This window comes from Piliocolobus tephrosceles, chromosome 9 (genome assembly GCF_002776525.5).
Source record: "Piliocolobus tephrosceles isolate RC106 chromosome 9, ASM277652v3, whole genome shotgun sequence".
NCBI classification, from domain to species: Eukaryota; Metazoa; Chordata; class Mammalia; order Primates; family Cercopithecidae; genus Piliocolobus; species Piliocolobus tephrosceles.
Genome location: NC_045442.1, coordinates 107,262,080 through 107,276,842, shown reverse-complemented (window position 1 = coordinate 107,276,842; position 14,763 = coordinate 107,262,080). Strand labels below are relative to the sequence as shown.

General features: G+C 41.2%; 1 protein-coding gene across 1 annotated transcript in view; it reads left to right on the top strand.

Annotated features, from left to right (window-relative positions):
- KIAA1217 (KIAA1217 ortholog) overlaps window positions 1-14,763 on the top strand; it is an 846,584-nt gene that overhangs the window by 381,208 nt on the left and 450,613 nt on the right. The gene's annotated exons all lie outside the window — the stretch shown is intronic.

The window sequence follows — 14,763 nt, the reverse complement described above, 5'->3', positions numbered from 1 at the left end:
CACTATTTGCATAGCCTGCAGCAGTTTATTTCATCTCTTAGTGAAGGTATTGGTGTTATGAAAAAGTACAATTAAATAAAATAAGAGGAAGTGCTCAGTAATTACCTTACCAATAGCCTTAGCCTTGCGGCTTAAGGCTTAGGGTAATCTGTGGGTCTTCATATATATACATATATGTGGGTGGGTCAGATTAGGGTAATCTGTGGGTCTTCATATATACACGTACATATGTGCTGGCAAAGAATTAATCTCCACATTCTTATCTAGCACTTCTTTGCAATGGAGAAATAGCACTTTACATTTTGGAGTACTTTGACACACATCTCTAAATATGTTTTCCGTTGAATGCTAATTAGATGATGGTGGCCTAATAGGTGAAGGGATTGAGTGAAATTGAAAGTAAAATAAAATTATAAAATTATTACATTAAGAACTTGCAGTTAACTAGATAGAGGGGAGAGAGATCGGGAGGAATTGAGGCTGCCTACTGGATTTCTGCCCTGTGTAATGGGTGCATGATGATGCAATTGACCAAGCCAAGGACCGCCAGGAAATAGCAGGTCAAGCAAGTAAATGATCAGTTCCTTTGAAGGCTTGTTGCATTTCAGGCATCCCTGGAACATCTGAAGATGTCTAATGAGGAGCTAGACTTCAGTAGAGAAATCTGAAGAGCTAATAAAATATTATAGAGAGTTGTTGAGGTCTTTGCACTTGCTCTCCCTCTGGTCTGAAACACTGTTTCTCCAGGTATCTGCACATTTCACTCCCCATGTCCTTCAAGGTCTTTGCTCAAAATGTCATCTTTGCAGTAAGACTCTCGTGGCTACCCAATTATAAATGGAAAATGCTTCCTACCCAAGCTCTTCCTCTCTACCTTCTCTGTGCTATATTTTGACATAGTCAACATAGCATTATCTAACCTACTATATATTTTACTTACTTTAACTTATTTTGTTCACGATGTTCCACCTATTAGAATGTAAGCCCCACATGGGCAAGGATTTTTGTGTATTTTATTTACATCTCTAACCTCAGTAGCCAGAATGGTACATATAAACACTCAAGAAATACTCATTGAATTAAGAGAATGTGCACTTCCTATGTGCCCGACACAAAGTGCTTTTTGTGTGTCATCTCATTTAATCCAAGTAAGCAATGGGTTTATAGATAGTAAAGAGAGCCATGAAAATGAATGAGATTTGCCAGGAGAGTATTTAACAAAAAAGAGAAGAAGACTGAGAGCAGAGACCAAAAGAATACTCTTATTTTAGAGACTGACAAGGGAAATGGACCATGCATAGGAAGCCACAAAAACCCACGCAGAGAGAAGGAAAACCAGGCTACTGTGGTGCTATGGCAATGAACTGAGGGAACATTTCCAAAGGGAGGAAGTGATCCAAGGTGTCAGACTAGGTAAAGAGCAAAAAGTAATTGAGAGAGAAGTACAAGCAAAGCCCCTCTGCCTTCTTTGCCGTTTCTGACTCAGATTCACTGCTGACAAGCCTCTCACCAAAATAGATAGGACTATTTTTATTACTATCTCCTCTGACAGAGTATATTGCAAAGATATAAATGGCAGAGTTTACTTTTAAGCAAGACATAGATGACGATAGATAGTTCAGTGGTTCGCAGACTTTAGAATTTCGTGAACTGATAACATTTGAGGGGAAAAAAGGGGGTCACTGAAACAACAGACCAACTTGCCAGTCCTCTGAATCATTCCACTCAATTCATTAAGGACAACCTGACCAGAGGAAACAAATGAACTGAGAATTGTTCGGGAGATGTGAAACCCAGTCAAGACCATTTGTCTTGCCTTCTGGTCTTCAGTGCAAGTCAAAAGTCCTATTGGAAAGGGTAAGACTTCTAGCCCACGGCCACCAACAATGGGCCCCATTGTGGGCACTGTGTCTGCCCTACTGCTCTGTTCATCATGGTGCCCAGGAGTAGTCTGGAAAGTCTTTAGCACCCTTGACCATGAATCTCCATCAGCCGCTTCACCCCAAACCACAGATAAATATACACAATTTCAGTTAAAAAAAAAAAAAAAAAGTGTTGCAGATGGGAGGCATGGTAGCTTATGCCTATAGTCCCAGCACTTTGGGAGGCCGAGGCAGGCAGATCACTTGAGTCCAGGAGTTTGAGACCAGCCTAGGCAATATGGCAAAATCACATCTCTACCAAAAATAGAAAAATTAAGAGGGCATAATTGCATGTGCCCGTTGTCTCAGCTACTTGGGAAGCTGAGGTGGGAGGATCACTTAAGTCCAGGAGGTTGAGGCTGTGGTGGGCCAAGATTATGCCACTGCACTCCAGCCTGAGCAACAGAGTGAGACCTTATTTAAAAAAAAAAAAAAGTATTTATTGACTCACTTTAAGACAAATTCTCTGACTGTTTCTGCCTACCCCACTACACACCCCCACCACACAGACACACCCCTGGTTGATGCCCCTCAGCCTCCTATTTAGAAATTGGAGTGCCACACCTGAGCAGGTGAGATTCTGTGTGGCATGGTGCCTGGTCTTGATTGTTAATAGAGGAAGGCTTTAAAAGGAGATTACTAAAAACAGGGTGCAAGTGACTCTGAAAAGGAGCTTCAACAAAGGGAGACTTTTATCTAGGGTCAGCTCTGCCTTCGGCAGTTGAGCGAATGAAACATTCCTTTTGCTTTTGACAATATTTCAAACTGGAGTAGCCGCCCTCATGTTTTGAGAGTACGGACACTCATTCATTATCAGGTTGACATTAGCCAGAATATTTTAATGTCAACAAAGACATGAGAATGATTGTTGTCCTAATTATTGCTTATATCCCCTTTGGAAGTTTCCATGAGTATCAGATTTTAAAAAAGGAATACTTCCAGGTTGATTTTGTTGTTGTTGTTACTGTAAGAATTCTGAATCTTATCAAGGATGCAGTCTAAGTGAACTTGGAAGAAAGCTTTAGTTTCCTATTTTCTGGCTAATGTTCCATAAATGTCATAACTTGGCTGTTTAATGGAGAGTATGTTTTTTTAAATGTGATAGATTTGCCAAACATTAATGAAGGGAAGAAGAGAGAAAAATGGAGAAATGCCATCTCCATTCATTTGAAAACATCAAAATTAGCAATAAAAATAGAAGTTTCTTATCATCAGGAGTGGGAGGGAGATCATTATAGGCATTAAAATAGATGGAGTCTGATCTTTGCTCCTGGTTTCCTATGAGGGACTCAGGGGGTAACCTTGACCCAACAGGTCCACTGTTTCATGCCTGTTTCCTCCATTTGTTCCGTGGGAACTGTGATATTCGTTTGATTAAGTAACATTTAGATTTCCAGCTGGTACAGGGAAGTTGTAACAGTCCTGCAGATGACATGGCCTTAGGTCATCTCCATGCCCCCATTGTCCAGCAAGGCTCTGGGCAGAAGACTCATGTGTGATATTTATAGTATCCAAATTCAGTAAGTCTACTAATCCTTAAATGAAAGCTGCTTTGCAGGAAAATCTCTAACACCAACTATGACTCAGAATGGGAGAAAAAAATCAGTGTGATTTAGTTGGACTCAGAAAACAATTTAAGACAGTAGTTTTATTACTTGGAAAGATTCATGTTAACTAGGATCAAGTTAAATCCTGGTCTAATCGCAATTATTTTTTTAGAAACTATTTCGACACATCTTTAAGAATGGTCTGTTTTTAATGTATTGTCTTTGTGTTCTGAAGGTGCTTCTAAAGTAAGAGTTCATGGAAACTGCCTTACACAACTTAAGCTTTCTTCTGCAACTATATGTATGGTGTCACTGGCTTACTAAGAAATGATTTTAATGTTAAATTTTAGGTACTTTTTAAAATTCTTAACTGGAGGGGCCCAAATACGTGAGGTTTTATTATTGTGTTTCTTTTATCTTTTGTCCCAGGTTTTCTCTGCTCACATAGTGCTTGGCAAACATAATAAATGCTCGAGTTAATGAATGGCGAAAGGCCATAGATTCAACCCTCATAGTAAGCCTTACTTTATTCTATGTGTGGAGACAGAATCCCTGATCCTGAACATCCATTCAGTGCCATTTGTGAAGGCCATTTGTACAGTCTAGGCCATGAAGAAAAGCATATGACTGCAATGTGATGTGGGCTTTATTCCATCATGGCAGTCTTCTTGCTCACGGTCACAGACTTCAGGACTCTTCACATTTACACATTCCAATCAAAGAGTTAGGGAACGTGTGTACTTCCTGCCTGCAGCGGTGTTAGAAAGAGTGTGTCATGGATTTTCTCTTTATGCCAGATCAGAGCTGTGTTGGCCTCCCAGGGCTTCCCACGATGAAAAGTAAATAGAGCAGGGCATCTACCAGCTTCCCAAACCAAGTTAGTGGGCATCCATTGCAGATAAGGTAGCCCAAATGAAGTAGTCCTTTCTCTCGGCTTACTGGGCCATTCCCATTCCACATCTCATGGTGGTCCTACAACTGTATTGCATACAGTAAACTCTAAGGGTTACGTAGATAATGATTTTTTTTTTTTTTCATGCAGAAGAAGCTAATGACTTTGAGAAGTCAGAGAGGCATGGAGGCACATGGATCTCCTTTGCCCAGGTTCAAGGAACTTCCCAAACAGGTATCCTCCCAGGTTCTATGTTTTAACACATCTTGACCACTCTGATTGTCTTGCTCTCCTCTGCTGTCTAAAGTTGGGGGATCCTGCTCAATTGCTGGGATTTAGTAGTCACAGAAGTTTTCTTGATTCTTTTTTCTTTTTTTCTTTTTCTTTTTTTTTTTTTTTTTTTTTGAGACAGGGTCTCGCTCTGCTGCCCAGGCTGGAGTGCAGTGGCATGATCATGGCTCACTGCAGCCTTGAACTCCTAATTTCACACAATCCTTCCTCCTTAGCCTCCCAAGTAGCTTGGACTATAGGCAAGCACCCCCATATCCTGCTCATTTTTTATTTTTTATTTTGTTGAAGAGACAGGGTCTTGCTATGTTATTCAGGCTGGTCTCAAACTCCTGGCCTCAAGCAGTCCTCCCACCTCAGACTCCCAAAGTCCTAGGATTACAGGCATGAGCCACTGCACCCAGTCAAAGCTTTCTTAAACACATCTTCTCTAGACTTTCCAAACAGAGTCAATCTTTCCTTTCTGTGCTCCCAAGGGCACAAATCACAGTGGATTATAGTCTCTGCTTTCCAGTTTTTCTCAAAGAGCATTTGTGGGGAGCGACTGTGAGCATTTTGAAGAGGAGAAATGATCTTTAATCCACAGTGGATCCCCATTCCCCAGCATAGACCAACTTCTCTCTAAAAGTCTGCAAATGAGTCTAAATCAAGCAACAGCTTCACAATCACAGAGCTCCTTCCTAGCATTCTTAACTCTGGTATCAATGGTGCTAAGTATTCTAGAAGAAATTTCTCAAAAGGACAGCAATCTTAGTTATAATATGGCAGCCTTCCAATAAATAACATGGCACTGAGAAAAGGAAAACAATAGCCAAATGTCATTGAAACACTAGTTACCTATGTAGATTATGTCTGGATTCACAGCCCAACTCACCATCTGCAAAACTCTTCCCTGAATTTATTACACTTATGATGGTCTCAAAGCCTTTTCCAAAAAGGAGAAAGTATATTTTCTGACTTAAAACTTGTAGCATTTTCAGATCTATTAAGATGAGATTACCACAGTAAGTACTTTTGTATAGAACCATTCCACAAAACATTTATTGGTTCCTACGAGATTTTAAGGTGTTAAATCTGATACCCAACAACTGACTGTGTTATTATCAGTCCTACATCACAAATTGCTCTGCTACATAACAAAATGAGGTTTTCCAGATCAGAATGATCAGCTGGAGTCGTTTCAGGTATTTCCTGAAGGTCTTAAAAATGGTAACTTCTTTTTTTATTATTATTATTATTAAACTTCAGGTTCTAGGGTACAAGTGCACAACGTGCAGGTTTGTTACATATATATACATGTGCCATGTTGGTGTGCTGCACCCACCAACTCGTCAGCACCCATCAACTCGTCATTTACATCAGGTGTAACTCCCAATGCAATCCCTCCCCCCTCCCCCCTCCCCACAATAGGCCCCGATGTGTGATGTTCCCCTTCCCGAGTCCAAGTGATCTCATTGTTCAGTTCCCACCTATGAGTGAGAACATGTGGTGTTTGGTTTTCTGTTCTTGCGATAGTTTGCTGAGAATGATGGTTTCCAGCTGCATCCATGTCCCTACAAACTCATCCCTTTTTATGGCTGCATAGTATTCCATGGTGTATATGTGCCACATTTTCTTACTCCAGTCTGTCACTGATGGACATTTGGGTTGATTCCAAGTCTTTGCTATTGTGAATAGTGCCACAATAAATATACATGTGCATGTGTCTTTATAGCAGCATGATTTATAATCCTTTGGGTATATCCCCAGTAATGGGATGGCTGGGTCATATGGTATTTCTAGTTCTAGATCCTTGAGGAATCACCACACTGTTTTCCATAATGGTTGAACTAGTTTACAATCCCACCAACAGTGTAAAAGTGTTCCTATTTCTCCACATCCTCTCCAGCACTTGTTGTTTCCTGACTTTTTAATGATTGCCATTCTAACTGGTGTGAGATGGTATCTCATTGTGGTTTTGATTTGCAAAAACGGCAACTTCTTAAACAATGCACCCAGCGACTGGCATCCTCATCATTTTGGCTAATACAACTGTTATTTTTCTTATTCCGTCATTACGGTAGATACCATTTTCTTTTTAAGAGATGGAATATAGGGAGAAAAATTCTAGCCTGTTTTACTCATTAATGAGTCAGAGGAAAAGTCCCCGCTGCTTCTAATTATCAGGGGTCAAGGTCAAGATCTCTAGCAAGAAGATGTGTTTTTTTAATCAAGAAAGTTACCAAATTGCCAAACTGTACACAGTGAGGGAACTTTCATGAACATGCCACTTGTCCCCAAGTCCTGCACCTACCCAGGTCCTGGTGATCTGGGTGGTAACTGTGATACTGGGATCCCATTGTGAACATCATAAGAGTTTTTTGGAGAAACTAGGGTAAAATATACCTCTGAGGATAAATAGTAACAATCTGCTGAACTTGCAGCTTTGCTTCTTTTCATTAGCAAATGCTTCACCACTGCCAGGCAAGCAAAGGTGCTCTACTGACACCCTCAAAACCCCAGATATCCACTGGCTTTTAAATAACAGGGTGAACATGGTGTCATCATGACACAGTCTGGTTGGGGCCAAGAGTTTTTGCAGGCATGTAGTTTGAAAGGGCTGTACTTGTCTTTTGCCATCCCCTAAGAGATCACGTGAAGGTCAGACTAGGGCTTGGAAAGGCTCACCCTCTCATTAACATGTAAGAGCTACCTTTTTATCAAAAGCCAGTTCCTCCCATCCTACCAGAAACTTCACTATCTCCTTCCTCCCTGACATCCTTCTCTTTCCCTTATCTTCATCCTGTCTGTCTGCTTCCTCCTTCCCATCATCATTAAACATGCTCAAGTATCTTTTATCTCTGACAACCCTTCCCTCCCTAAACCTCATGCCACCTCCAACCACATCCCTGCTTCCCTGTGTCAGCTGAAATTCTCCATGTCAGCTGAAATTAAAGCATTGCTTTCACTCACTATATCCACCTCCTCACTTCTCTCTTTCTTGTTAACCCTCTCCACTCCTGTTTTGACCCTACCACCTCACCAAACTACTATCATTATCAAGATACTAAGGATTATAAAGCTAAACGTAGCCATGCCATATAACCCAGCAATCCCACTCCCAAGAGAAATAACCTAATGTTCAGACAAAACCTGTATGCAAATGTTTTTAACAGCTCTATTTTTAATCAACGAAAACTGAAAATAACTAACCTGTCCCTCAACCTATGAATGAGTACACAAATTGCAGTCTGTTTACACCATGGAACACTACTCAACAATAGAAAGGACTGAACTGTTGACTCATGCAATAGCTTGAATGATTCTTAAATATATTTCACTAAGTGAAAGAAACCTGGCTAGAAAAAACTATACCATGTGATTTCATTGATAATGTTATGAAAAAACAAAAAACAAAAAACGAAACAAAAAAACACCTAGGAATGGAAAACAAATAGTTGGTTTCCAGGAGTGGGGACAGAAGACTGAAGTACTATGGGATAGCATGGTAAAATGTGCGGGTGATGGAACTGTTTTGTATCATGACTGTGATAGTAGACAGCCAACTCTTTGTATCTGTCAGAATCCATAAAACTCTATAGGACAAAGTGAATTTTACTGTGTGTATGTATATTTGTGTGTGTGTGTGTGTGTGTGTGTGTGTGTGTATGAAAGAGAGATAGGGAGAGAAAATTAATCAGGATGTAGAGGCACCCCAAAATGAAATATGAACTAAGACTTTTTTTTTTAGACAAGGTCTCACTCTGTTGCCCAGGCTGGAATGCAGTAGCATGATCTTGACTCACTGTAGCCTCGACTTCCCAAGCTCAAGTAATCCTCCCACCTCAGCCTCCCAAGTAGCTGGGACTACAAGCACATGTCACCATGCCCAGTTATTTATTTATTTTTATTTATTTATTTATTTAGTTATTTATTTATTTAGTTATTTATTTTTTGAGACAGACTTTCGCTCTTGTTGCCTAAGCTGGAGTGCAATGGCGCCATCTCGGCTCACTGCAGCCCCCACCTCCTGGGTTCCAGTAATTCTCCTGCCTCAGCATCCCTTGTAGCTGGGATTTTGTACTTTTAGTAGAGATAAGGTTTCATTATGTTGGCCAGGCTGGTCTCAAACTCCTGATCTCAGGCGATCCACCCACTCAGCCTCTCAAAGTGCTGGGATTACAGGTGTGAGCCACCACACTTGGCTCTGTCCTTTTTTTAATAGAGATAAGGTCTCACTATGTTGCCCAGGCTGGTCTCAAACTCCTAGACTGCTACCATCCTCTCACCTCGGCCTCCCAAAGTGCTGGGATTACAGGTGTGAGCCGCTGCACTTGGCACCGAACTAAGAATTTTTTTAATGGTATTAATGGCCTCTATACCTTCATGAGGACTTCATGGACTATAGCTTACTGCATTCAATACTGTGACACCACACCCACTGAACACACCTTCTTCTCCTAATTTCCAGAAACCAGCCTCTCCAGCCTTCCTCCCACTGCATTGGTTTCATTTTCTCAGACTCAAGTTCTTTCTTCTCTACTCAACCTTTCCATGATGCTGTTCTTTGATTCTCAGGCCCACGCCACTCTCTCTCCTGTCTATACATGTTCTCCCTAGACAACTCTAACACTCCTATGGTCTCAACTACCAAATATGCCATGTCTCTCAATTTACCTCTCACACTGGCCCCACTTCTGAACTCCAGACTGACCTATGTTTCTATTATACCTTTTAGATACCTCTTAGAGGTACACAATTTGGACTAGATTATCCAAAACTAAACTTGCACCTGGCCTGGTGGTTCATGCCAATAATCCCAGCACTTTGGGAGGCCAAGATGGTAGGATTGCTTGAGGTCAGGAGTTTGAGGCCAGCCTGAAAAACATAATGAGACCCTGTCTCTAAAAAAAAAAAAAGTAGTTTTCGTTAGCTGGGCATGGTGGTGTGCACCTGTAGTCCCAGCTACTTGAGAGGCTGAGGTAGACAGATCACTTGAGACCAGTAATTCAAGGCTGCAGTGAGCTGTGATTGCACCACTGTACTCCAGCCTGGGTGACAGAGTGAGATCCTGTCTTGAAAACAAAATGAAACTAAGCTATTCTAAACTCAGCATCAACCTCCACACCCATGCCTGCTTCTTTTTCTGGGTTCCTAACTCCTTAAAGATGACCATGGTCATCTGTTGTTTGTGCTAAAAGCTTAGACATTATCCTTAATCTCCCTCTTCATCACTTCCCTCCAGTGCTGATCCCCCACGGCTGATCACTCGCATTCCCTCTTGAATCCATGTATTTTCTCCTTTTCTGCTAACTTCAGTGGCTCTACCCTGGTCCAGGGTGCCACCACCTCTTCTCTGCACTCCTTCTCCTATTTAGTCACCCAGTAGGCTCTTGTGCAAACCTCCTTCACACTGCAGCTGGGGTAATCTTTTTGAAACACAATAAATTGTTGCATTCCTCTGCTTTAGACCTTCTGTGATTTCCCATTGCTTTTATAATAAAGTCAAATTCCTGAGTACATCCTACCAGGCTCTGCAGGGTCTGGCCCCTGGTGACCTCCCCACCTTTATCCCCTGTGTACTTCCCCATCTCCCTCTGTCTCCTTCCAGACCTGCAGCGAACTGTTTTTTAACCGCAGGCCCTTTGCATGTGCTGTGTCCGTCACCTGCCCTTCAGTAATTCATCATTATTCACCCTCAGGCCTCAGCTGAAGTGTCACTTCTGCCTGCCGTGACTCCAGAGACTAGATTTGCTTCCCACATTACATGCTTTAATAGTTTCTCTTTCTGAGCGTTTATTTTTCCTATCAACCCCTCTTCTCTAAAAGGCAAGAAAGAAATGGGTCAGGCTTATTCATTGCTTTCTAGAGCCAAGGATGATGTATATACCCAATAAATGTCTGCAGGTGTTCAATAAATATCTATTGGACAGAAATAAAAATTAAGGTAATCAGCTTACATGCAGTACATGTAGAGTAACATGCAGTACAATACATTTTATATAGGTAACGGTGGGCCATTGAAGGCATTCGTGCATGGAAAGATAGTGGGGATTGTGTTAAAAGCATTAACATGACAATCATGTGCAAGAAAGATTGGGGAAACAAACAACACTATTAAAATGTAATAGGCAATAGGCCAGGCATGGAGTAATATAGCCTAGATTAGAATGGTGACAATAGGAGGAGGAAAAATTTATAGGATCTGTTGACTAGTTGTATTTCAAAGGGATAAGGGAAAAAGTAGATTCAGAGATTAGCATCTGGCTGGACTCAGTGGTTCATGCCTATAATCCCAGTTACTCAGCAGGCTGAGGCAGGAAGTTCCCTTGAGGTTGGGAGTTTAAGACTAGCCTGAACAACATAGCAAGATCCTGTCTCTGAAAACACAAAAACCATTAGCCAATTGTGATGGCTTATGCCTATAGTCCCAACTCCTCAGGAGGCTGAGGAGGGAGGATCGCTTGAGCCTAGGAGGTCGAGGCTGTAGTCACACCACTGCACTCCAGCCTGGGCAACAGGATGAGACCCCATCTCTAGAAAGAAAAAGAGAGAGAGAGAGGAGGGGGAAAAGAAAAGAAGAGTCTGGAAAATTTTTAAATAGTAAGAAATTAAGAAGAAAAGAACTGGGTTTCAGAGGCAGCTAATGATTCCAGGCCAATAAATTGTCACGGTGATGGAGAGACTGGTGAAGAATTCCAAGTGGCCTAAAAAATAGAAGTCATATTTCAAAGACTGTCTGCATACTTCTTCCAAATCAGGACCATCTGCAAGGAAAGCTGAAGTGAAATCGTTATTTATGCAGATAATTTTCTCGGCAGGTGGTCCCCTTTTCTTCAGGCAGAATTGTGCCAAGGCCAGGCCACATTTCATAGGCAGGAACAACCACAGCACCACTGGGGAGGTACCTGCATTCCTCTGGGGAAACTGCCTGGAACTATAGGCTGCAGATCTCTGTATTCCAGGGGCAACACTCCTCCTCTTCTGCTTGCATGCCCTGGAGCTGCCACTGATCTTTGGCAGAGGTGACCCAGAAAGAAGACCAGTTAACCCACAGAACATAAAGCAGTGCTTGTGAGCATGTGGATTATGGACCTGGTGACCTTTGGTTTTCTGAGGCAAAGGAGGAAGAGCAGCTGTCAGTAAAGCATGTGGGATCTTACGGAAACAGAGAAGCTGCAAGGGCCCTAGGAGGTGTGGGACACGAGGAGAAATTCCAGAGACCTGCTGCTACTTACACAGTTAGGTGTGAGCTGAGATTCGCACCTAACTGTGGAGGGGATACAACTGTTTTGCCCATCCTACACTTAGAGGAAAATTAAAGAGTGGCTTTAGACTACAAAGTATAGAGAAAGCAGAGTGTCTGAAATATGGAACTGAAGTTTGCAAAACCCCAAATAGAAAAGAAAGCAGGACTTTGGGGACACTAAAAGCCCGCTGAGGCTCTAGATGGATTGCTCTGTTCTGTGAGTGGAGAAGGGTCTACCCAGCTATGTCTAGTGACCAGAGGCCAAAAGCTATGGCCTCGATACACTGTGTGGGGCAGGGTCCAGGCAAGCCACTTTCTGGCAGCTCAGGGACTAGAAGAATTTCTCTGAGCTCTGCAGGGAGATGGGGAACGGATTTAAGGTAAATTTCATAGGCGCTTCATCTGCTCAGACCCCAGACTATCTGACTGTCTCAAAGAAAGCAGCCTGTAACCCTCCCCTCTGAGCGTGCGTGTGTGTGTGTGTGTGTTAGAGAGGGAGAGACAGACACACAGAGAAAGAATGCCTATTGGAAGACTTAAATTTGCCTGTGTCCATCTTCGAAGGGTTCAAGTTCAAGACCAGACTGCACCCACTTCAGTCCACTCAGCCAACCACTGTAGAAAAAACAGCAGCAAGAAAAGCCATCAGGCTCCCTCTCTAATCTTGCCCAGGAGTCCCGCCCTTGTTTGGGCAAACCCATTTCCCGGCTCCCAGGGGAAAGATGGGAAGGCCCTTTTCATATACACCACAGGGGTAGATAGGTTTCTAGTTCTGCCATTGCAGAGATGATTCCCACCTCAAATGCTGCCTCATTTCACCTGCCTTGAAAGGGAGACTTGATTTGATTTCCTCGTCTTTTATTTGCCTGCCAATAATATTCCACCTGATAAGAAGTGGCTGCCGTTGCGTTATTGGGACAGCCCTTTTCTTTATTTGTCCTCCTCCTCCCTCCCTCTCCTGTCTTCACTACAGCAAAATAAGTCTTTGTGTCTCATTTCATTGGTCTTCAATCTCTTTAGGGTTTTTTTTTTTTTTTTTTTTTTTATCACTCCACCAAGAAACAAGGGTCTGAGGCTGCTATTATATTAGTTAGATTGGTAACAAGCTTGAAGTTGTTACTCTACTTGGTCAATAAAGTCTGAGCACAGCAGGTTGCACATCTGTTTCATTAAGAATACAAGGTTTCCGTGCAGAGAGTGACCCGTTGGGTGTACGCAGCTCCCAGAGAGGACACTCTGTGACTCGGTGTGAAGCCCAGGAGACAGCAATCAATAGTGCACTTGTAACACACATTCAAGTACATTCATTACTTTGGACATGAAAATTATCACAGAAGAGTGACAGTAAAATCAACATAACTAACCATCACCCTTTCATAATATGCCCTTTTGCAAGTCTGTCTGTTGATAAGCAAGGCTGACTGTAAATAGGGTGCTTTCTCACTCTGTGTCTTATGTAAGACAAGCACTTAATACATAAAGTGAATATTGCTTTTAGCAAGGCTGTCATTTACTTTGTGTCCTGGCCCAGTTTAGACAGTTGCCTTCAAGGCAAGAAATATTATTAACTTTTCCCTTTTCAAACTGTTTTGCAAGGAAATCAATTCTCATACTATAGAATATATTTCTAGTATGACTGCGGTTTTTATTATTCAGATCTTAATTATCTCAGGTATTTTGCTTCTCTGTTTTCTTCCTTTTCATGTCAGCTTTAGAGAAATTGGATTTTGTTTGTTTGTTTTATATTTTCCTCATAAAATGAACTAGGAAAATAAAAATTCAGCAATATACCCCTATTATTAAATGCCCTAAAAATATATAGAAAAAATATGCCCAAGGGACCTGGGATAAATATTTTGTATCAGAAATTTTGTGGCCACTTTGTGGCCCTGCTAACAAACATCCTTTAAGCTGCTTTTTATGGTGTTTCTTTTTCTCAAAAAAGCACAAACAAACAAACAAACAAACAAAAAACAGTATTCCACATGTTACTATTGCTAAAAAGAACTAAAAAAAACAAACTACAATTTTTGCAGTCAAATCACAAAAAGAGTCAAGGTCAAAATATAGCCACAGCTTGATGAAAAAAGAATCCCCGTGTTAACAGCATATATTATTGCAGAAACCCAGCTGATGGGACATCTGAGAAGATCATTAGCAGTGGGCACACGGTATTGGCACAAGTTCCGTTTTTATCCCTAATGCTTATTAGTGGAGGTTTATGCTTCTAAATTATTCATAAAATTATCTAAGACATTTAAATAACGTAAAAAACGTTTTAAAATTTTGTTTTTAAGTATTTGGATTCCCTTTCTGTGCATGCTTAGGAACCAGCAAGGACATCCATTCCTGTGAAGCTATGATAGCTCTGGTGGATGCTTAAATCGAGGATTTGAAAATGATTTTTTAATGTTTGCAATTTTCATTTATTCATATTTTGTTTGCACATTATTATTGCTATACTTGGGAGCTAATAATGAATTACATTGAAAGCTATACTCATCAAGGTATTCTGAAGAAATTCAGTGATTTCAATATACTGATACAAATATTAAATTGGACTATATGAAATTGACATCATTGGGTCATTTTTGCCTGTAAAAATGATAATTTCATAATGTTCAGCCTAGTATTTTCATTTGGAAATGAGTCATCTTATGCTTTTCATTGTGTTTTGGTTCTGGTTTTGCTTTTTTCTTTTTGTACTTTTAAATTGTATAACAGTAGTTTATTTATCTTGGATGTTGGATTTTTGGTGTAAAATGTGACAAATCCAGTGATGGCGGCGGGGGGCGAAAAATACTTACTGGGTATGGGATTTCTTTGGGAGATTATGAAAATAGTCCAGAATTAGGCAGTAGTGATAGTTGCACAATCCTGTGACTA